This window comes from Suncus etruscus, chromosome 4 (assembly GCF_024139225.1).
Source record: "Suncus etruscus isolate mSunEtr1 chromosome 4, mSunEtr1.pri.cur, whole genome shotgun sequence".
Lineage (NCBI taxonomy): Eukaryota > Metazoa > Chordata > Mammalia > Eulipotyphla > Soricidae > Suncus > Suncus etruscus.
This window is the reverse complement of record NC_064851.1, coordinates 94,861,013-94,885,287: the sequence shown is the minus strand read 5'-3', so window position 1 is coordinate 94,885,287 and position 24,275 is coordinate 94,861,013. Positions and strand designations below refer to the sequence as shown.

Genomic DNA, 24,275 nt, shown 5'->3' with positions numbered 1-24,275 from the left:
AAGAACCTGTTGCCTGCATCTTGTATTACAGTTAAACTACCCTTTATATTAAGGATTCATTAGAAGCATTATATTCAAGAATAAGTACAACTTAAAGAAATACATTTCACTCAAAATAAAACATCCATTGGCTAAAGAACTAAGTCAAAGGTTGCAATTTATATCTGTCATGTATTAGGCACCTAATTTGATCCTTAGCATCCAGCACTGCTGTGTGTATTATAGTGGTTTGCAGTATTTTTTTATATATTAACATCTTTATCTATACACCTTGATTATAAATATGATTATAGTTCAGTTTCAGTCATTTAAAGAACACTCCCCTTCACTGGTGCAACATTCCCACCTCCAATGTCCTAAATCTCCCTCCTCCCCACCCCACCCCCACCTGTACGCTAGACAGGCTTTCTAATTCCCTTATTCATTCACATTATTATGATAGTTCTCAGTGTAGTTATTTCTCTAACAGAACTCACCACTCTTTGTGGTGAGCTTCATGTCATGATCTGGACCTTCCAGCCCTCCTCTCTTTATCTCAGAGGATTATTGGGAAAATGTCTTTTATTTTTCTTAAAACCCATAGATGAGTGAGACTATTCTGTGTGTATTTCTCTCCCTTTGACTTTTTTCACTCAGCATAATAGATTCCATGTACATATATGTATAGGAAAATGTCATGACTTCATCTCTCCTATGATGGCTGCATAATATTCCATTGTGTATATGTACCACAGTTTCTTTAGCCATTCGTCTGTTAAAGGGCATCTTCGTTGTTTCCAGAGTCTGGCTATTGTAAATGCGCTGCAATGAATATAGATATGAGGAAGGGATTTTGTATCGTATTTTTGTGTTCCTAGGGTATATCCCTAGAAGTGGTAGAGTAGGATCATATGGGAGCTCAATTTCCAGGTTTTGGAGGAATCTACATATTGCTTCCCATATAGGTTGGACTGGAGAGCATTCTTGGCAGCAATGAATTAGAGTTCCTTTCTCTCCACATCCTCGCCAGCACTGCTTGTTCTCATTCTTTGTGATGTATGCCAATCTCTGTGGCATGAGATGGTACCTCATAGTTGGCCTGATTTGCATCTCCCTGCTGATTAGTGATGTGGAGCATTTTTTATGTGCCTTTTGGTCATTTGTATTTCTTCTTTTTTTTTCTTCAGGGGAGAGCGTGAACTCAGTCCCTCACTACCACAAACTATGCAGTCGAGTTTCCCACATTTGGGGAAATTGCAGGGGTCGGCACACCCGGAATGCAATGGGTGAGCCTCGCCCTGGGAAAACCACCTTCGTGATCATGGTATCTCCCCTGCCAGGTAAGTATTTATTTCTTCTTTATGAAAGTGTCTATTCATTTCTTCTCCCCATTTTTTGATGGGATTAGATTTTTTCTTGTAAAGTTCTGTCAGTACCTTGTATATTTTGGATATTAGCCCCTTATCTGATAGGTATTGGGTGAATAGTTTTTCCCACTCAATGTGTGGCTCTTGTATTCTGGACACGATTTCCTTTCAGGTGCAAAAGCTTATCAGCTTAATATATTTATTAATATTAATATTAATATTTATTATTATATCATTATATTATATTATTATATATTATTATATTATATTAATATTATTGATATTATTAATAATATTGATTAATATATTAATAAATATTAATATATTTATTAATATGTTTATCTCTGCTTCCACTTGTTTGGAGAGTGTTGTTTCCTCCTTAAAGATGCCTTTAGCCTCAATGTCATGGAGTGTTTTACCTACATGTTGTTCTATATACCTTATGGTTTCAGGTCTGATATCAAGGTCTTTAATCCATTTGTATTTTACCTTCGTAAATGCTGTTAGCTGGGGGTCTGAATTTGCTTTTTTTGCCAGTGTCTAACCAGTTGTGCCAACACCACCCTTTGAAGAGGCTTTCCTTGCTCCATTTAGGATTTCTTGCTCCTTTATCAAAAATTAGGTGATTGTATGTCTGGGGAACATTCTCTGAGTATTTAAGCCTATTCCACTGATCTGAGGGCCTGTCTTTATTCCAATACCATTATGATTTGAGAACTATTACTTTGTAATACAGTTTAAAGTTGGGGAAAGTAATGCCTACCGAATTTCTTTTCCCAAGGAATGCTTTAGCTATTCTAGGGTGTTTATTGTTCCATATGAATTTCACAAGTGTTTGATCCACTTCTTTGAAGAATGTCATGGGTATCTTTAGAGGAATCACATTAAATCTGTATAATGCTTTGGGGAGTATTGCCATTTTAATTATGTTAATCCTGCCAATCCAAGAGCAGATTATGTGTTTCCATTTCCTAGTGTCCTCTCTTATTTCTTGAAGCAGTGTTTTATAGTTTTCTTTGTATAAGTCCTTCTTGGAAGAAATGGACATTAAGAAAACAATCCCATTCACATTAGTGCCACACTAACTCAAATATCTCGGAGTCAACTTGACTAAAGGCATGAAGGTTTGCAGTACTTTTGGAACTGAACACTGACTTACAAATTAGATATACGTTCACTGAAGTGGTCTCCAGGCCCATGTGCATTGTCTGGGTGGAATTCATCCAAAATCAAATAAAATACAAAACCTTTATAGGCAATTAACAGTACTTCAGACTCATAATACATTGAGACAAACGTTAAGGTCATTTTTATGCATGCATGACTGGTAATGTAAGGGAATTTAAAAAAGAACTTGTGCAACAGAAAAATTAAAGCATCACTGGCTGTAAAATTAATTCATGAATGAACAAAGAAGAAGCACCCCTTACAATTTGTAATGAAAAATTATTTGTGTTCTACTACTCTCAATGGTTGTTTTAGAATTATGAACTTGTTTTCAGAGTAATAATAAATTAATCTATAATAAATAAATCTAATTATGAAAATATTTAGGTAGACTCTCCTTAGAAAAACTGTATGTGTATTTTTTCTGGAATGAAATTGGGAAGTTCATATCCCTCACTCTCAGGCAAAGTTCAGTGTATTTGAATTAAAATACCAAAGTGCTTGCTGCATGACAACAGCTATGAGTAGAATTATTTAGCTATTGGATTTCAATTCATACTAGAATATAAATTAACTTGTCATAACTAATGAGGCTCAGAATATGTTACCTTCCAAATATGCCATTTTGTCATAAGGATTATTTTGATCTGAAAACAACTGAAAAAAATCAAAAGATGCACAGTTATCTGTTCTCTGTTTATTTGACTAAGGAGTATATATATTTTCCATTTGATGAAAGCTCCCTACCTATTCTAGGAGAGGCTATCATAAAATTCAATACCAATATGACTTTGCATAAGGAAAAGTCACTAGTTTTTATCTTGAGTTTACTCATACTTTTTATTCACTTATTAACAATTCATAATTTTTTGAAGTCTCACTTTAATATAAATATTTATATCCATACATATATGTATATTTTGAGTTTAATCATTTCTTTGAGTTTTACTTATTTTTTGAAATTCATGCATATAAATATTAATAAAAATTGGGTACCCAGTCTTCCATTAATCTGTCTTTCATAATTTTAATTTATATGCACTTGAATTGCCTTTCAACACTATCTTACATTATGATATAAAAACTTTAATGGGTTCTCACTATAATTTAAGAATGATGATTTAATAGCAGTGTTTGGAAAAAAAGGTAGCTTTAACAAATTAATACAGGAGCTTTTACAAATAAATAGAGCATAGAAGACTAGAAAATTCAGAGATAGTAAAAGAATCAAGTATATCTGCAAAGAAAATCTGAGAGAGAAGAACAGGTGGGTATTGGATGTATTCCTTTATGAGACACAACTACTTTTAAAGGAGGTGAATTGGATTTTGTGCCAATTTGTCTGAAACAGTGAAATGGGTAGAGTGAATAAAGGCTTATCACCAGGAAAAATAGACAAGTAGAAAATTCATTTCAGGGATAATTATTCTTTGTTATGACAAAAATTAGAGACTGATTTTTGCTTTGAAAGATAAAAAGTTCTCTCAGAAATCATTTAGAGTAAACTGTAGAATGTAAATGTTTCTTTCACATGTGAAAAGTTTGAGCAAAAGGAAAAAGAATCAAATCTAAAAATCTATCATTCCAGTTGAGGATGCAATGAGAGAAGAACACTTAGGGCACATCAATGATCAGTAGGTACTTGTTATTTTTGACAAGTGATTAGAAATCTGGTAAGGTTTATAACTGATTAGAAGTATCGTAAGTTTCTAAGTTAACACAATTTAATATTAAAACAGAATGAACAATAATAATAATCATTTGTAATATTATATGCCCAAGTTAACTGTATAATATTGCTATCTTTCTCATCTAAAATTACTTTAACATAGTGCTCTATTATACATCTAGATAATATATTACCATGCATTGATTTATAAAAGTAGTCTAGGAATGCTGTTTTATTTCTTTATAATAAAATATTATAAGTGTTAGAGAGGGTAAATAGGTAACTAGTATTAGATATTTTTGTTTTGACATGGTTTCATTCTGGTTTTGTTACAAGTCTTACTCAACATTCATTAGTTTTCCATTTTATATTTGCTTCAAGTCTTTCTCAATATTTAATACAGTTTTGTTTTATATTTGCTTCTTTCATAGAGACTAGAGATTTTAATACTTTAAAACATTGTTATGTTGCTCAGTTTGCTAAATTTTTATATAATATATAGCAAATATATAAGTATATATAAACAGAGAGAGAAGGTCTGCGTTCATAAGCAAATGATTGTGAATCTTTAATGCCACACAACTCAGAAATGGAAATAAAAAGCTTTATATTCTATCAATCTGACTTTCAATCAAATTAATTAATTTTACTTTATTATTTGCTCAAAATCAACTGACATTAAGAAAGTTTGGATGGAATCCTTCTGAGTACCTTTTAATTCTCTGCTACCTTTCAGCTAACCATGTTTTAGAGCAGGGATAAAATTGATGTAAAAGAAGCTCTGAAACCTTTATCTCAGAGCCCAGTACCCAAGAAGTCTATGTTAGAAGAGCTAGCATTTTCCACACTGATAAATTTCAAGTATCAAATAGGAGGTCCACTTAATTTGAGAAGCTAGAAAGATAGTATGGTTGGTAGGATATTTGCATGGCATATTGATGGCTCAGGTTCAATCTCTGGCATGGTTCAATGAGTACTTCCAAGTGTTATACCTAAATGCAGAACCAAGAGTAAGCCCTGAACATAGTCCGGTGTGCACATACCAAAAAATGCAAGTTGATATCCATAAAATATAAAGTAGAAGTCTTTGATTATCTACACAGACTTTTTCACAGTGACAAAATCTTCATCATATGATTTTTAGAGATAAAATGTTTTAAGAAGAAAATGCTATAACATGTAAAACAAAAGGAAAATGTTTTAATGTTAAAAAATAAATAAACTGGGCACCGAGAAATTAGTAGAGTGGTTAAGAAGCTTGTGTTGCATACAGTTGACCTGGATTTTATAACCAGCATCCTAGAGCACTGGGAGGAGTGACTCCTGAGTGCAGAACCAAAAGCAACACTTGAGAATCACTAGATGTGGCTCAAAAAGCAGAAACACACAAAAAAAAAAAAAATAATGAGAGAAATACAGAAACAGAAGGGAAATAATGAGAGAAATACAGATATCTGGAAAATATCATATGGATTAAAGTGCTTTCCTGGTATTTAGTCAATCTCTATTAAATCCCTTGCAAACATGTTTCCCTGAGCAACAGGAGTGACATAGGAGAATAGATCCAGAGCAGCCCACAAAACTGCATGGTAAGGTCCCCAAACCTACACCTCAACCAAAAGTAAAAAGAAAAATGTAGAAAAGAAAATTTGAAAAAACAGCAAACTATGCAATTTTTTTGGGGGGGGGGCCACACCCGGTAACGCTCAGGGGTTACTCCTGGCTATGTGCTCAGAAGTTGCTCCTGGCTTGGGGGACCATATGGGACACCGGGGGATCGAACCGCGGTCCGTCCAAGGTTAGCGCAGGCAAGGCAGGCATCTTACCTTTAGCGCCACCGCCCGGCCCAAACTATGCAATTTTTAAAAATCTGAGTTACAGTCAATTCTTTCACTTGCTCATATAGAAACTCTATCGGTTTGCTTGTTAACGTTTACTAATTCATCTGCATGATTTTCTTATTCTGATTTTAGGCTCACTATGAAGTTTTTAAATATATGTTTTTAGGTCTAAAAATATTCATGTAGTCTTCACCTTGTCTTCTTTATCTTTCTGAACTTTCTTGTTTTTCATTGTTTCCTGTGTGTTCATAGATGCTTGTTGAAATATCTTATAATGGTTGCTTTAGCATGCCTATGAGGGAATTCTAACACCTGTGTCAATTTCTTGTTGATATTCGCTTATTTTTCCCCCATTCAGTTTGATATATATCTTATTCTTACTGTCACAAGGATTTTTTATTGAAACCTGTACTCTATGGTAATAAGTTGTAACATACTGGATATTATTAATCTTACATTTCAGCAGATTTTCTCTGACATTACTGCATTGGGTGAAGCTTGACCACATTTTATTACTTAAGGTAAGAGTTGAATTACAATTTTTCCATAAAGTTTAGGATTTGTAATATACCTCTACTGAAACCACGTTATTTTGATAGGGAATATGGGATACATCATTACTGCTCTCACATGATATGCAATGGAAGTAGATGCCTCTTCTTCGCTGAGTAATGGTAAAGCTATTACACTTTTCGAACCTACTTGGACAATATTCTAGTGGGTACTACTGAACTGAAAAATTTCATCAAAAATACACACTTTGGTTGAAAATATGCATGTGCTTTAAATGATCTATAGATAGCATTACAAAGCATACCAGTTTTGGGATGATGAAGCTAAAAAGAAACCAAGAACACTCATTTTCATTCTGGCCATCAAATATAGGATTTAAGCTTGCCTCCTACTCTTACATTTTAAAATTATTGTCTACCTATCTATGTTATATCCAGAGTGTTCACTGACTTTAGTCAGAGGTCTAGAGTAAATTATCTAGTCTACCATTCTGAATGTATGTCATAAGCAAATGGACTGGAAGATTAACAAGCTTCAAGGTATATGGAACCTCAGCAAAAGCTATAATTATGTCAAGAATTCTTGGAAGACAGGATAGAATTCTCATTTCTGCTATTAGAAACTATATTTATTTATCTATTTATCTACCTATTTATTTGGTTTGGGGGGGGCAGGGCACACCGGGTAGTCTACACCCAGTGACCGTCAGTGGTTACTCCGGGATATGCACTCAGAAATCACTCCTGGTTGGTTGATCATACTCCAGGGGAATCAAACTGTGATGCATCCTAGGTTAGTGCGTGCAAGGCAGACACCCTGCTGCTTGCACCACCGCTCCAGCCCCGCAGTTGTGTTTTCTTGATCCTCCCAGTGGCACTCAGGGGTTACTCCTGGCTCTGTGCTCAGAAATAGCTACTACTTTGGGGGATGTTATGGAATTGAACCATCCGCATGCAAGGCACACACTTTACCACTGTGATATTACTCTGGCTCCTAGAAAATATATTTTAAAAAAGAAAATTAAACTCAATGAAACCAGAGAATATAAATAAAGATTATATTGAAAATAAATAATATATAAATGGGAAAAATAAACATGAAAATTTAATGAAATAAAAAGCTGGTTCTTTAATAAGATTGTTTCATCAAATATCTACTGATTATTAATGAGTAATAAAGACCCATAGATAATCAATTTGAGAAATAATAGAGTTATCATTTTACAGTTTCTATAGTAAAATAGTTTAAAAGACCACACAAAATTTCACTTATATTAAAATTAAATTATTTTAATTTAAATTAAAATATACCTAATCATACATATAAGAATCTTAAGCTGCTATAATGTAACTAAAAGTTGAACATCTGAGTCCTGAACATATTTCCCCCAAAACATACAGATATTAATGCATAGCAGAGTAATAGTAGAGTATAGGGCACAACTAGATACAATTGACCAAGGTTTGATCCCCAACAGGATATATATTCAACCGAGCCCACCAGGAATTATTTTTAGGTTCAGAGCAAGAAATAAAACCTAGTCATATCCAGATGTGGTCCTTCTGAAAAGAAGTAATGTGAAATAAATATGCATTCCTATGTTTATCACAGCATCATTTATTTATAATAAAGTTGTGAAAACATCTCAAGTGTAAAATGACAGATGAGTGTATAAAAATGTGGCATAGGGCCTGGAGAGATAGCACAGCGGCGTTTGCCTTGCAAGCAGCCAATCCAGGACCAAAGGTGGTTGGTTCGAATCCCCGTATCCCATATGGTCCCCCATGCCTGCCAGGAGCTATTTCTGAGCAGACAGCCAGGAGTAACCCCTGAGCACCACCAGATGTGACCCAAAAACCAAAAAAAAAAAAATGTGGCATAAGTACACAATAGAATATATTTAACTATGAAAAAATACTAAATTTTCCATTTTGTAATTGTAGGACCTATAGGAGTCATATTAAGTGACATTAATCAGATGATCTCACCCAAACAAATTAAAATAATTAAAATTCTGGGACATTACTGTTTTTTTTTTAATTGCTTTTATTTTGGGGTTCTTATAGAGCCATACCCAGCTGATCTCAGGGAACACTCCTGGCTAATGGTTAGACATGATTTTAGGTACTTTGTCAGGGAAGATGTGTACATACCAAATAGGAGTGCCTGGCAAGTGTCTTGACCCCATAGGTCAATGTATCAGAGGATGTATATTTCTATTGCATCCTAGTCTTTAAATTAGTAGTCTAGTTATTAAATGGACTAGGGGACAAGAAGATGGAAGATAAACTAGAGAAGAGTAACAATGGAGGATCTTGGTTATTCTATGAGAGTAGAGGTGCCTGAGGCCTGCAGGTAGTAAATTTGCATATTACCAAGCATGAAAATAAACACCATTATATAAACCGCAATAAAAGTATATGAATGACCAAAATTTTAAAAATTTTGAAATTATCAAAAATACTGGGAACAATCTATGTTGGTGGGTATGTAGTGAGAAAGTAATTCTCCATTGCTGATGGTAATGCTGCCTGATTCCACTCCTCTGGGAAAACAGTTGGATGGTTCTCACTAAACTCAAAATTATGCTTCCATATGACTCATTAATCCCTCTTTTGGGTATCTATTCTTAGTACATTCATCCAAAAGAATGTATGCACAACACTATTCATTGCAGAACTCTGTACAATAGCTAAGACTTGGAATCAACTTAGATGTACAACAGATGAATGGATCATGAAGATGTTATACATATATACAATGAAATAGCTGTAAGGAATGATGCATGAAATCATGCAATTTGCAATATGATTAAACTAGAAGATATTGTGTTAAATTAAGTAAGCCAGAAAAAAGGATACATACAGAATTATATTGTTTATATGTGGTATTTAGAATAACTGCAAGAAGAAAAACAATGGTCTAAGTGATTGTTGTCTTGAGCATCATTAGCTCCAATGTACAGCTAGGAGAAGTGAAAGAAACGAGTGGAAGAGGAGAAACACAAAAGCTATTATTCTCTCCTATAATTCAAAGAGAACTTCATCAACAGATACAGCTGTTGAGATTGAGCAGGTGTCCAGTCAATTGCTCTTTATAGATGTATATAATAATGTACTAATGCATAATTAATACTAATAGTACATAATTAGTACTAATGCATAATTACATAATGTATTTGGAAGACAATGACTCCCACTACAATGCTCACTATAAGTAATCTTAGTGTTTTAATTTTAATATATCTATAATAACTCCTTGATCATTTTGTCCACAGTGGCATTTGAGATATTAGTTGTTCGCCCTAGTTTCACATAGCAGTGATATATTATACTGGACTCAAAAATAGTGCTCATTAATATAATGTTTTGACAAAAATTCTAATCTATTCATCTTCCAGTTAATTATGCCTGCTAATGTGAGCTAATGTTTATGTCCACAGATAACAATGGATATGCAACTGCATGTCATAGACTCCTGCTACAGTGCTCACTCATTGAGCATGTTATTAAAATTTTTTCAATTTATGGAAATTTGCCATTTTGCTTTCAGGAAAAGAACATGGATATGCAAGACTCACTAGATTATACTTCACGGAACAGACCCCTCTTACAGTGCAAATTACCTTATCACAGTATTCTAGACTTGAAAATTATAATTGGTTTTAAGGATGCCTTCTATGCACAATCTAACCCAATCTAATAAAATCTAAGCCGTTCTTCAATCAAGTTTACCCTCACCAATGATGATTGCCTAGAATATGAAAAACCTTTACATCTGACTTTATATTTTTTTGAGCAGACTGACCTCATTCTACTTGGGTCAGCTTTTCAACAGCAACCTATGCATCGATTCTCAGTGTCTGTCTACATGTGTGTGTGTGAGTATATGTATTTGCCACCTCCATGTCTGTTTAATAGATGTATTATGTTATGTATATACAACTCCTGTTATATATGATCCTTTCCCTTTCACCACTCAAAATAATTTTCTATCCCTTCACTCTCTCTACCCTGATCTTTTATTTCTCTTTATTGAACCCTTTTTACCCTCATTTCTTGACTCCTTAAAACTGGAACATTCTCTCCACCCCAACCATTCACAAAGTGAAAAGACAGATTTCCAGCTCACCCAGTCTCAGCTGGAGAATGATTATTAGAAGGACTAAAATGTAAAAGATCAACCATAACAACTGTTGTTATGGATGAAAAGAACAAATTTTCTTAGACATGTCTGTGAGAATGTAAAATTTTCTATTTTTTAAAACTTCGGACAATTTGTGTTAAACATAAAAGCAATATAATCCTGTGACTATATTCTTAAAAATTAAACCAGAAGAAATTAAAGCATATATTACTACAGACATAATTGCATATATGTTTAGGATTTTGTATTCAAGTCTTTGTATGGATATAATCTTTCAGCATAGAAACTACACAAATTGGCATCTATAAATAAGTGGATCATTGTATAATTAGATATATGTGGCATATAATCATACTATAGTATTAATCACAGCAGACATAAAAATAGAAATAACTATTGATGTAAACTTCAAAATAAATCTTTTTGTTTTGTTTTCAGCCACATCTGGCAGTGTGTAGGGCTTTTGCTTTGCTCTGCACTTGGATATCACTCCTGGTAGTGCTCAGGGAACAATATAGGTTGCTGAATATTAAACCCAAGTTGGCTGAATGCAAGGCAAATGTTCTCCCACATTCCTTTCACTCCTGCCCCTAAAATGTATTCATATTATGTATGCTGAATGAAAGTAGCAGGATATATCTTTTTATTTAATTTATATAATATTATGGAAATATGAACTATTTTATAATGAAAGTAAAAGATTACAGATTTTTCTTTAAAAGCTGAATAATAAAGGATTCCAAAGGAATGTACAAAATGTATTCAATTTTACACTTTCAATATGACAATAATGCATATGAGACTCCTCAAGATTAAATAAAACCTTCATTTTGAAAAATTATACACATACACACTTCATGGCATTACTAAATGAATGAAATAAAATAAATGAATGAAATAAGGGTATTGTAATGCATTCAGTTATCCAATTATGGGGCTAAAAACTTCAACATTAATATTAACTTAGGTATCTTATTTCAAAATTTTATTTTATTTTTGGTTTTGGGGCCATACCCTGTGATGCTCAGGAGTTACTCCTAGCTATGTGCTTAGAAATCGCTCTGTCTCAGGGGATCATATTGGATGCCAAGGATCGAACCATGGTCTATATTGGGTCAGCCATGTGGTAGGCAAATACCCTACCACTGCACCATCACTCTGGCCCCTTACTTCAAAATTTTAATAATGCAATATTTCATTTGTTTATTTGTTTTACTTACTCTTATAAATTGAAGCGTTGGCACTATAAAATATAAACACTAATTATTTGGTTAAAACCAGGTTTAGAATTAATATAATGTTTTGGGAGATAGTACTTACTATTTTTCTAGTGGGGTAGTTAATTTAGATTTTCTAATTTGGTAGGATAAGAAAATTTCTAGGTCTTTAATAGGAAGCTTGCTACAGGCTATGGGGGATGTATGGAGGAGTAATTCAAGGAAAGGAACAATCAGTGGTGAGGGACAGTGGTTGGTCTGCAAAAAGACACGGGGCGTTTGTTTAAAGGAGGTAAAATAATATGCCTGGTTCCCTGTCAGCAACAGTTTTATAAACCACAAAGTCTAAAGAGAAGGGAAAATAAAAGATCAAGTGTTTGCCATAGAGACATGTTGGAGGGAAGGGACAAGAGGGAAACTTGGACATTGGTGTAGGAACATGGACAATAGTGAAGATGTAGACATTGGATTATTGTAAACCTGCAACAAAATTACAAATACCTTTGTAACTCATAGTGAGTTAAAAAAATAAAATAAAAAGTGTCTTGGTTGGATAAATTCATAAGCTTTTAAAATGTAACCAGCATAAACTTCTAAATTGAAATTTTAAACAATTATTTCTTTCTACATATTTGTATCAGAAAGGCATGCAAATTACTCATAAAACAAAGTACAATTTCCCTGTGTTGAGTTTCATGGTAAGCATTCATAAATTTCCTGAAACACTTTTATTATTTTCTATTAAGAATCAGAGTATCATTGAAATTATCTGTTATTTTCTTTTTTGGGAGGGTGGTCACACAGCAGCGTTTGGGTTACTCCTGGCTCTGTGCTCAGAAATCTCTCCTGGCAGGTTTCGGGGACCATATGGGATGCTGGGATCGAACCACATCTGTCCTGGTCGGCTGCGTGCAGGGCAAACACCCTATCACTGTGCTTGGTTTTACAATACTGTGTAAAAGTCTAGATTAATAAAAAGAAACATTTGCCTAAAACAGTAACCAACTTAATCATGAACAATGCCTTCCACTCAAAAATTCTTATAATTTTTACTAGAACAAAAATTTCAGCAAAATTATCAACTATTTTTAAGAAGCTTTTCAATCTATCATAAATATTTTAGGGGCCATGATAATAGAAAGAAATCATCCTATGAAGGGATAATTGATTATTAATATTCATTTGTTTCCAGTAAGACTAATTTCTTAGATATTAGGATATAATTATCAATTAGAAAGAAATGATCCTGAATTCATGCTATTCGTTCTACAATGGGAGAACATTGACTAAATGATTTTTGACTTACTAATTATATTCAACTGGGAATGAAAGAATATGAAAATTGAAGATATGGAACTTATATATAATTGAATATTAAAAATGTTTACATATCTTAAGTTTTGATTGAAAAAATGTTAGTTCAACAAGACAATATTCTATATATACATAGTTAATTTATATCTTTTTGAAGGTATGAAAATTATTTAAATTAATTGTATTGATTTTTTCTATAATTACTTAATTTATACCTAAACAAACCTTTTAATATGTATGTTACAATAGTAATGTAGTAGGTAATTCTTATTAATTCTCTTAATAAGTAGACAGATAATTCTAGAAAATAAACAGAAAATAGAAATATATAAAAACAAAATCTACTAGTTCAAGATCTGGAGAATAAAAATCTACACAGGAAAGTGATGACACTAACTTATTGAAGGTAGTTTCTATTTCCTAAAGAGATGATCGATGGAAATTTTGGCCAGAGCACAGTAATTTATGGTCTGGAGTCTATAAAATGCATTCTCTGGTAATTCCTATTTTTTTTGGATTAAGACCTCAAAGATTTCCTTTCTATGGATAAAAGCTAATTAGAAGTAGAGAACTCTTTCAGTTGCAGCAATTTACCTTGATTCATTTTTAACACAGAAAATGAATAAGGGATAATCCAGGATTACAACTGCCTTCATGAATAATATACATATTAATCTTCCATAAAGTATGAAATGATCAACTTATCGTATACCCAAACATCTCTACAAATATTCCTTAACACAGTATCTGGTAAGTAACAAAAAGCTATGATGTCCTAATTATGGATACATGCATATGTACTTATCTAGATGTATAGTAAATGAAGTCCCATGAGTAAAACATATGGTGTCCTGTGGAAACAATGGCCTCGTAATCATAATTTTATATGAAAATGTTATAAGAAAATGAGATAAAATTTATAGAATAGGGAAGAAAATACTTCACAAAACTAAGTTATCTTAAGTGAACAAGAAGAATATTGCAAAATATTCAGGATCAAAAAGAAATATTACATCATCATTAAGGAAATGGTTAAATATAAAAAGCTAAAAATACAATAAATGGCTTAAGATTAGAAAATGATTGAAGAACTTTAATTGTAAGGAAATGGTTAAAATTTTTCTCAGTTTTGTGAAATCTGTCACAGTACTAACCTTTATTACTGTACCACAAAAATATCATAGACAATGGGTAAATAAATTGGTAAATGAATGAATAAATGAATATATATTGTCCAAAAAGAACTATGTTTCAAGAACAAATGCCAGCTAAATTTGGCCAGAAAGTCATAAATTTTAAACTTTAATACAATGGAACAGGAAAGTTCATAATCATGTCAAATGGTACAATTTCACATTATTTTCTGAATTGAATAACTTCTATATACCCACACATTTTAAAATGTTTACTAATTTATTTATTTGTTTTTACTCATTTGTTTTGGGGTCACACTTAGCCATACTCAGGCCTTTCTTCTGACTCCAACCTCAGGGTTCACTTTGGCTGGCTGAAACACCAAATAGAATGCTGGTGATTGATCAGCTAAGTGTAAGACACTACTCACATCTTCTTAACAAATTCACTGTTAGATGTGTCATGGCTATCTTTGGTCCAGATACTAAGGGAATGTTAGGGGTCCCTGCTCAGGAAGATGGGTGCATGGGGTCAACAATGGGATCAGATTAAAACACATATAGCTTCATGCACAAATAAATATTTTATGTAAGTGTTGTAATTTTCTTCATTTTTATTTTTGCAGGGCTATATTTGTTGGTGCTCAGGAAATTATGCAATTTTAGGGATTGCAGGATAAGATCCAAATACTTAAATTATATTCCTGAATATAAATTATACTATTTTTTAAAGTTTAATTTACTAAAATTTTATAAATTTTTCAAGAAATACAAATATACAACATATGGTCAATGTAAAGCACAAAAATCCCAATTAAGAAGTTTTCTCCTCTATAACCTATTAGGTGTTCAAACCTATGAGAAATTGAAAATATGCCAAGCACTCCTCTTTTGTGTGACTAGCCTAAACCAAGTAATTGGCCTAAAAATATAAACAGTAAGTAGTTTACCTGCCTGCTTTTCATTTTTCTCATGTATTTTTCTAAATACTTGGAGAAGTTACAGGTACTCTGAAAAACATTGAATTCATACCATTGAGCCCTGAAGAGTAGACATTTCTCTGTCTCAATGGTTCTTAGCACAAAGTACATCTTAAAATCATCTAGCAACATAAGACAAAACTGTTTTGGCCTACATACTGCATAGGCTAATTAAATCAGACTCTTGGGGTGTGGTTCCAAATGTTTCAGAATTCCCTCAGGGGACATACTATGTGACAGGTTTGGGAACAAAATCTGTCAGATGCTCCTCAGAAATATGTGTAATTAAGTTAGGAACAGTCAACTTGTCTCAAGTTAGTCATTTGTGGGTAAAAAAATGATTTCTCTGATAAAGATACAAGTATTCCACATAGCCTGTAGGTATTTAATCAAGTATAAGAAGGCATCATTTATTTAAATCATTTATTTAAAGAATCATTTTATTTAAAGAATTTTTAAAAATTATATTCTATCAAATTCGGATAATTTCTTATTTGATCATTTATCCATTGCAGTTGTAAAATTAGCATTCATTCACAGAAATTGAAAACTCTATGCTGGCAATTTTCATTATGTTTGCGCCCATATGCTGTTTGAGTCTTCCTAACGATTTCTTTTCCATCTGCATTTGTCAAGGATCAGTTTTCTACAAAAAAAATCATTAACTACACCTAATTTTTGGCCAAATCCTGCTATTAAATTCCTCTTTGTTGTTAAGGAATCCCTATCTACTGTTTGTTTTAAACAGTCAAATAGTAGGGGACAGACTTTGCCTGTGTATTTCTGGAATATTGTTCCTTATAAAACTTTTTTTCCATAATCCAAAACCTAAATTTTGCTTCCAAAATACATATTTGTAGACTTTAGGAATGGTTGTTCATTTAAAATGTAATTAATTTATTTAACATTAATTTATGGAGAAGCTTTATGCTTTGATGCATCTTTCTCTAAAAATTATGACCTTTATTTTCTTTAAAAGGGGAAACACACAGGGTCCGGAGAGATAGCACAGCGGCGTTTGCCTTGCAAGCAGCCGATCCAGGACCAAAGGTGGTTGGTTCGCATCCTGGTGTCCCATATGGTACCCCGTGCCTGCCAGGAGCTATTTCTGAGCAGACAGCCAGGAGTAACCCCTGAGCACCTCCGGGTGTGGCCCAAAAACAAAAAACAAAACAAAAAAAAAGGGGGGGAGGGAAACACAGAAGTGCTGATTGTGAATGGAGCATCTGGGTACCTTTTAGACTTGTTATTCAAGTGGAATTAGCAGTGGACTCAGTGTTCAAAAATGTTAAGCATATGTTTTGTCATTTTAATTATATACTTTACATATACCATGATCCTGACCAGGACTTGGCATGACCCTAAACCTGACTTTGTCTCTGACACTTATTTTTCCTTTGTAAGGCTTCATATAGATTTAGACAATGCCACTTGACCACTGAAGAAGGTAATTCAATAAAGAAAATTAAAAAAAATCACAAGTGATCGACCTTTTGCTCTTTCCAAAATCACTAGGTGAAACCAAATGTACTTCAAGATACATATCTTGCAGACCTTACAACACAAATGTAAAAGATGTGAAACATAAAAATAAAACGCATTTTAAAGAAAAGAAAAAAATAGCTGTTGACATATTTAGAAATTTGAGAAAATCTACCAGAAAACACTTTAAATACATTTTTCTGAATCAGAGTATATACTTAGTGACCCAGAATAAAATTCAGTTGCTTACTTTTTACTATCTGTAATTCATTCTTATTAGTCAACTAGTAGAATAATACTCTTTTCTAGACCATCCTTTGCCATTTGAAATCCCTCACTTTGGTTTCATAACATCACAAGTTTTGAGCCCAGAGCAAAGTATAGCAGGTAAGCTGATTGTCTTGTCTATATCTGACCTGGATTCAATCTCTATATGGTTCCTTGAGACTCACCAGAGGTAATTCCTGAGTGCAAAGCAAGGAGTAATCTACCAGGTATGGTCCAAAAAAATTATGCAAAAATTTTAATTGCGTCTATAAGGCATTTTTATGCAACATTTTGCATACAGTCAGTTTTAATTGATGTAACATATGTGTATGCTCAAAATCCTTGAAGGTCTTTATAAGTCTGAAATACGTAAGATACAAATAAGAGTTGGTAATGTTTATATCAACAAGTTCTTTACATAAATATTTTCATAATATATTTCACTCTCAAGATTGGAAATATAGTACAATGGGTTAGTTTTTGCCTTGTAAATGGCCAGCCTACGTTCAATTCTTAGTATTTTCAAGCTTGTAAGGAGTCATTCCTGAGATACAGCAGTATGTATCCCCCAAAAGAACCCACAAAAACTCCATAAAAATTAACAATGATATAATATGTTACACTCTCATCCCAATTTCCATTTATCATTGTCTTAATTTTTACTATCTCTTTCAAGTTTTCCACATATATGCCAACAGTCAATTTATACACCTAATACAGATCATTTTAGATTTAAATATAAGGTGTTATTGCAAATAAAAAAAAACTAAATGGACACTCACCTTTATCTTAGTTGCCTGACATTTGGGATTCTTGGATTTAGAATCAGGTGACATTATTTAAGACACCACCATGCACTTTCTATTACTTTCTTTTTTTCTCAGAGGTTTTGTTTGTAAATTAGATTATTGTATATTATAGTCTACATGTTAATATGCAATTTTACAAAGTTTAGGACTTTGAGTTGTAAACTCAAATATTCAATTTCAAATATATTTTTAGTTTTAAAGTTTTGCCTTTAGATAGATACATTCTTATTTCTACATTTTAATTTACATGACATGGCATCATTTACATTATGTGGTGTTCATTATAGGTGCTCATGAAAATTATAGATGTTCATCATGGAAAATTAACATTTGTATATATGTTATTATATTTTGTATATATGTTAATATATGTATATATTATTGTATATATGTTAAGTTCTTTTTGCTTTGTTTTGGTTATGGGTCACACCTGGCGGTGCTCTGAGGTTATTTCTGGCTCTGTGCTCAGAAATTTCTCCTGGTAGGCCTGGGTGACCATATGGGATGCCGGATTCAGACCACAATCTGTCTGGAATTGGCTGCATGCAAGGCAAATGCCCTACCACTGTGCTATCTCTCCAGCTTTGTATATATGTTAAGTTCTATCTTTCTCTATATATCTATTCCATTTGACTTGACTTGCCTTCTTTTAACAAACAACCCAGGTTTTTAGTTATTGAAAGTTGCAAGGGGAGAGGTATATACATCAGTGTTCAGGAACTATTCCTGTTTCTGTGTTCAGGAGAGATCTTTGGTGGTACTCAGGGATCCGTATGTGATGTAGAGGATTAGAACCAAGGTCAGCCACTTCAAGTCAAAGGGAACTTAACCTCCCTTACTAGCTTTCCGTCCTATCCCAGTAAATTTTTAAGCATAATAAATACTGAGGTTGGATTTAGTGGTAGTAAATTTTGTTTTCTTTTATAGTTAGTAAAATTAAAACATTTAAAAACAAAATGAAAAACATGTAAGCTCTATCACTTAAAAATAGGTTTGACTTTGATGAGATTTCCTGACCCATGTTTTCAGTTTTAAAGGGAGATAGAATCACTGGTTTCTTGATAAACTTGTTTAATAGATCAATAAAAATTCCATAATTAAAAGAATTAAAATTAATATAATTCAGTTTTGTCTATTCTTTTTCCATTACTTTAGCCATATTCTACTATTATATACTATAATTCAATTATCAGGATCATAACCTACTTATAGTGCAAGTTTTATTAAAAAATAAAATTTCAAAAAAAAGGAACTTTCTTTTCTCAGGAACATCTTCCATAGAACTGTTACAAAGCAATGTCTCTTTTCTTTTCTTTCTTTTTTTAAAGTAAGGCAGACTGCCACATGCAGCTCCTCATTTGGAAGTGTCTGGAGTCTTGGAAGCTTGACTATCCTACGTTTTCCTATAAATGGGCCTTGAGAAATTGTTTGGAGTTCTAGTAAGGGAGCACAGCTACTGATATACTATCGACCGAAGAAAGGTCCTTCTCTTTTGGGGAAGGTCCTCCTCTTCGACCCAGTGCACGACTTTGGGAGAGACGCACATGGGAAACCCTCCTAGACAGCCAGATCAGTTAAACCAACCTTGGCTATCAATAGGGTGACAAATGTCTTAGCCAGATAGCCCTCATATGCAATGCATATTATTCAGAAAGAACACTTAGCACAAAATGGCATTTACACAGTAAATGGTTGGCAATATCAACTAGTATTGAGTCATTTTTGTCACTTCTGTTCTTAAAGTTTATTATTGGTAAGCATTTGATATATGTTTGGATTGAAATCTACCAATCAGGGTTATATAAATAAAGTAAATAATTATCATTAGTTGCTTATAAAGTACAAGTATATTTATTTATATTATTTATATCATAAAGCAACCTAGCCAACCTGGCCTAAGCTATTGCCACAAATAAAGTTTTAAAATTGGAACATGTTTTGTCATTATTAAAAGCATCATCATAATTTTCTGTATTGTGCCTATTCAGAATTTTATTAAGTAATATACATATTATTACTGTAGCTGTGTAAGAGATCCATGCTTAGTTTTGAAATCATTAGAAATCAACAAATACGCTAAAATATGCTTAACTCTACATAAATAATTGAATGGTTCCATAATTTATTTCAACATTTTCACCATAACTTAAAAGTATATAAACCCTAATATTATTATGAAAATCACAAAGATTTTCAACAATAATCTGATGCCTGACTATCTTAAACTTAATATGCTCCCTTTTATCAAAACTTCTATGGAGAAGACTATCATCTGTCATGTCCCCAATGTGAGAGATTTCCCATTATTTTTGATTCTCTTATTTCTTCCTTTTAAGATTCTAAGTCCACAAACCCTGTAATTGTGATTTTTTTATTTCACATTTACACTTGCACATTTTAAAAATGATCTCTGGCCTGAATCAGTGAAACATGTTCCTTCTCAGCATTTCTGCTTCTAAACTTTCTCCCTTCTAATTAAGCCAAATGGCATGACCAAAATCACATTTCTGACTCATTAAGACAATTCCCTTAAATCTTCCCACTAGTCAGCCAACACCCTCTATCAAATTCAGATAATAAACATTATCCAGACCTCATTACTTTCATTGCATCATTTCTCTCCAGTCTCTTTCTCATGTCTAGCCACTCTTTTCTTTCCAAGATACATTCTTCATACATTGGTCTTATTGCCACTTTTCCCATATCCTTTTAGTATTGTCAGTTTTTATTACTGAATAACTTGTCCCTCCATGGCACACCTTTTCCATATTACAAAGTTGGTGAAAACTACTTTAATTTACTTATAAAGGCAAATTACTTTTAACCTCCCATGCTTCCTGAGTTTCAGAAAGAATACAGTAGTAGAACTTGTGTGCAAACACACATGGCAACAAACATGAACTAGAATATAAGCTTCTAAGGGAGCTACTGTATTTTTTATTTGTTGGAGGTATAAAGCCTAGAAGCTTAGCATATAGCAGTTAACTAATAAATTCTTATAGAATCAAAGGAATAAATCAACAAGTCTATCCCCACAAGACTGAGTCATAGGCATTATGGAGAAACTCTACATTCTCATTATAAACCAATATATGACAACTTTGTTGTGATTTAAACGCAGCTATTTAAAATCCAAATATTTCTACATTTAGGTATCAACAAGAATAGTTGTCTTTGTTCACTGAGATGCTCTAATAGAAAGGAAAAAAAAAAGAATAGGGCCCTGAGAGATAGCACAGCTGTAGGACATTTATTCGACTTGCACGCAATGGACCCAGGACCTGGATTCCATTCAGGGCATCCCGTATGGTCCCCCGAGCCTGCCAGGAGCGATTTCTGAATGCAAAGGAGTAACCCCTGAGTATAGCTGGGTGTGGCCCAAACAAACAAACAAACAAAGAAAAAACAAGCAAACAACATTTGAGAGGGTTATATGTAAACATAAATTTGTTGCTCAAAATTCTGGAGGGTGGGAATTTCCCAGAACTACCAACACCTCCATGGATATCCTGATAGAAGTTTTTGTTGGTTCATATTTATTGCTTTGAGCTTCTCGTAGTAAATGAAGGCTTTGTAATTCCACAGAGTCCTTAAGAAAAGAATGCAATCACTTTCATGGGATATTTCCATCATGCACTAATCAATTCCTAAAGGTCCCCATATACAAATACTATCATATTGAGGATTTGGTTTTAACAATAACTTCTGAAGGACACAAAATTACTGCAGTCAAGATTCATAAAAAAATATCACTAATGTTGTTTTATGGGTAGGGAGGTGGAGATTTGGGGCATTGGTGATGAGAATGCCACACTGGTGAAAGGGGGTGTTCTTTATATGACTGAAACCCAACAATTATGTTTGTAATCAAATTGTATAAAAAAGACATTAATAAAAAAAGAATGAAAGTAATAATCTTAAATGTTTAGAGGAATTTAATTCAACATTTATATATACATGTTTGTTGCTAAAATATTTATTGAGTTATCTAGTGAGACATCTATGAGCATCATCATTTGATTAATAACCTTTTAATTTGAATGTCAGAATGTCATGTTATGTATGCTATTTATAACCTATTGAAAAAGCCCATTTTAAAGGTATCAATTAATCATAAAAAATACTAGTCATAAAATAACAAGTTTTAATAAAACACAATATGCTAAATTCAACAAATAACACAAGGCAGATTTCTTTAAAAACATTTTGAGGAGGGAGTGGGTTTTCCCAAGCACTATCACAATGCTACAATGATATGCTACGCAGAAGCAATAAACTGCCTGCTGTGGCTTATCTAATATCACTGGAAGTCACCACACACTTTGAGTACCTCTTGGGAACATCTCCCACTTATCAAAAAAAATTGGATCCTATTTTTATTCTCTTTATAGAGTCATATGTATGTATGTGATTAACCCTGGGATTTAGTAGAGCTACTTGTTATGAATGTAGTGAAGAGAGGGCTGGACCTGAGCCTGGTCAAAATCTCCCAGCACCTGTCATTTTATTTGGATTTATTCTTCAAATACCACTAAATTTTATATTTGAAATTTCAGCAATGTGTTAAATACACTATTATAAAAATTTATAAAAGAGCATTAACGTTAGGAAGGAATGACTTGTTTATGTGATATAACTAAGATCAGTAACCTATCTTTAGTTTCTAATTCTTCCTACTGTATGTCAATACATAAGTATAACTTGAGATTTTGTGTTATTTATTTTTACAAGGAAATTATAATAATATAATATAATAATTATAATATAACAATATAATATAATATAATATAATATAATAATATAAAATACTATACTATACTATACTATAATATAATATAATAAAATAAATATAATAATATAATATAATATAATAATATCATATAATATCATATCATATACATGATATGCAAAATTAAACTAGTTTAATTTTACTCATGTATTGGGTAGATAAATATTATATAGCAATATTGCAAATGATATGTATTTGGGGGGACTACACCCAGTGACACTAAGGGGTTACTTCTGGCTCTGCCCTCAAAAATTGCTCCTGGCTTGGGGGACCATATGAGATGCTGGGGATCGAACTGAGATCCATCCTGGGTCAGCCATGTGCAAGGCAAATGCCCTACCGCTGCACTATCGCTCTGGCCCCTGCTAATGATATTTTGTAGTGATTCATATTTATTTAAATGTAGAACATCATTAATTTTATTTTATTTTACATTCTATTATTTATGAAATTTCTGATTTGAGAAATTTTAATTATGTATTTTATTATTTTTAACTTCAAAGATGTTTTAACCCTTTATTCTACATATTGGTCTTATTGATTTATTGACAAACTAACAGAAGCTAAGTCCATGTGAAAAAGAATACAGATAAAAATTTTGTGAAAAAGACAAAAAAAAAAGAAAAGAAAAAAACTAGAGATATAGTTTACTTGCTAAATAAGTAACCAGAGTAGAGAATCTACTTTCTCTACATAAGTAGAAAATCTGTTTTGTATAAATCTCTAGCATTTCAAAAAATAATTAAAAAATTTTACTATTTCTGACATTTCTGTACGTTTTTAAATTGTTAAACCTTTCTTAAAAGGTTTTAAAGAATTTACTAGTTAATCCATATGAGCCTGGGTTTTTGTTTTTGGGAAGCTTTTTAATTACCACTTAGGTTTCCACAAAAGTGATAGATAGGTCTTTCAAATATGTTAGATCCTCTTGATTTAGATTTGGGAGTTTATATGAGTCCAAATACTTATCCATTTCTTCTAGATTCTCTTATTTTGTTGTATAGGGTTTCTCAAAATAATCACTGATTTTCCTTTAAATTTTTGTAGCATCTGTAGTAATCTCCCCATTTTCATTTCTTTTTTAAAATTAATATCTTTATTTAAGTACCGATTACAAACATGTTTGTAGGTAAGTTTCTGTTTATAAAAACGAACACCCCCATTCACCAGTGCAACATTCCCACCACCAATGCCTCCCTCCTCTGCCTGCCTGTATTCAAGCCAACATTTCTATTTGGTTCATTAAGTGTCTCTCTTCTTTTCTTTGTGAGCTTGACTAATTGTTTATTGGTCTTGTTTATTTTTTCAAAGGGAAAACTCTTGCTTTCATTTATTTTTGCTTTTTTTTTATTTCCAGCTTATTAATTTCTGTTCCAAGCTATAGTATTTCCTTCTATCTATTTTTGGTTTATTTCCTTTTTTTTTTTTGTGGTTTTTGGTTTTTGAGTCACACCTGGCAGAGCCCAAGGATTTCTCCTAGCTCTGCACTCAGAAATCATTCCTGGCTTGGGGACCAAATGAGGTGCCAGGGATCAAACTCAGGTTCGTCCTGGGTTGGCTGCATGCAAAGCAAATGCCCTACTCCTTTGCTACCATTTTGGT

At 32.7% G+C, this 24,275-nt stretch overlaps 1 protein-coding gene and 1 non-coding gene across 3 annotated transcripts in view; both read right to left on the bottom strand.

Annotated features, from left to right (window-relative positions):
• Positions 1 to 24,275, bottom strand: part of NKAIN2 (sodium/potassium transporting ATPase interacting 2) — a 1,155,126-nt gene that overhangs the window by 493,895 nt on the left and 636,956 nt on the right. The window lies entirely within an intron of this gene.
• LOC126007312 (U1 spliceosomal RNA) lies at positions 1,164 to 1,327 on the bottom strand. Its single transcript, XR_007494894.1, has one exon. It is a non-coding gene; the product is annotated as a U1 spliceosomal RNA (small nuclear RNA).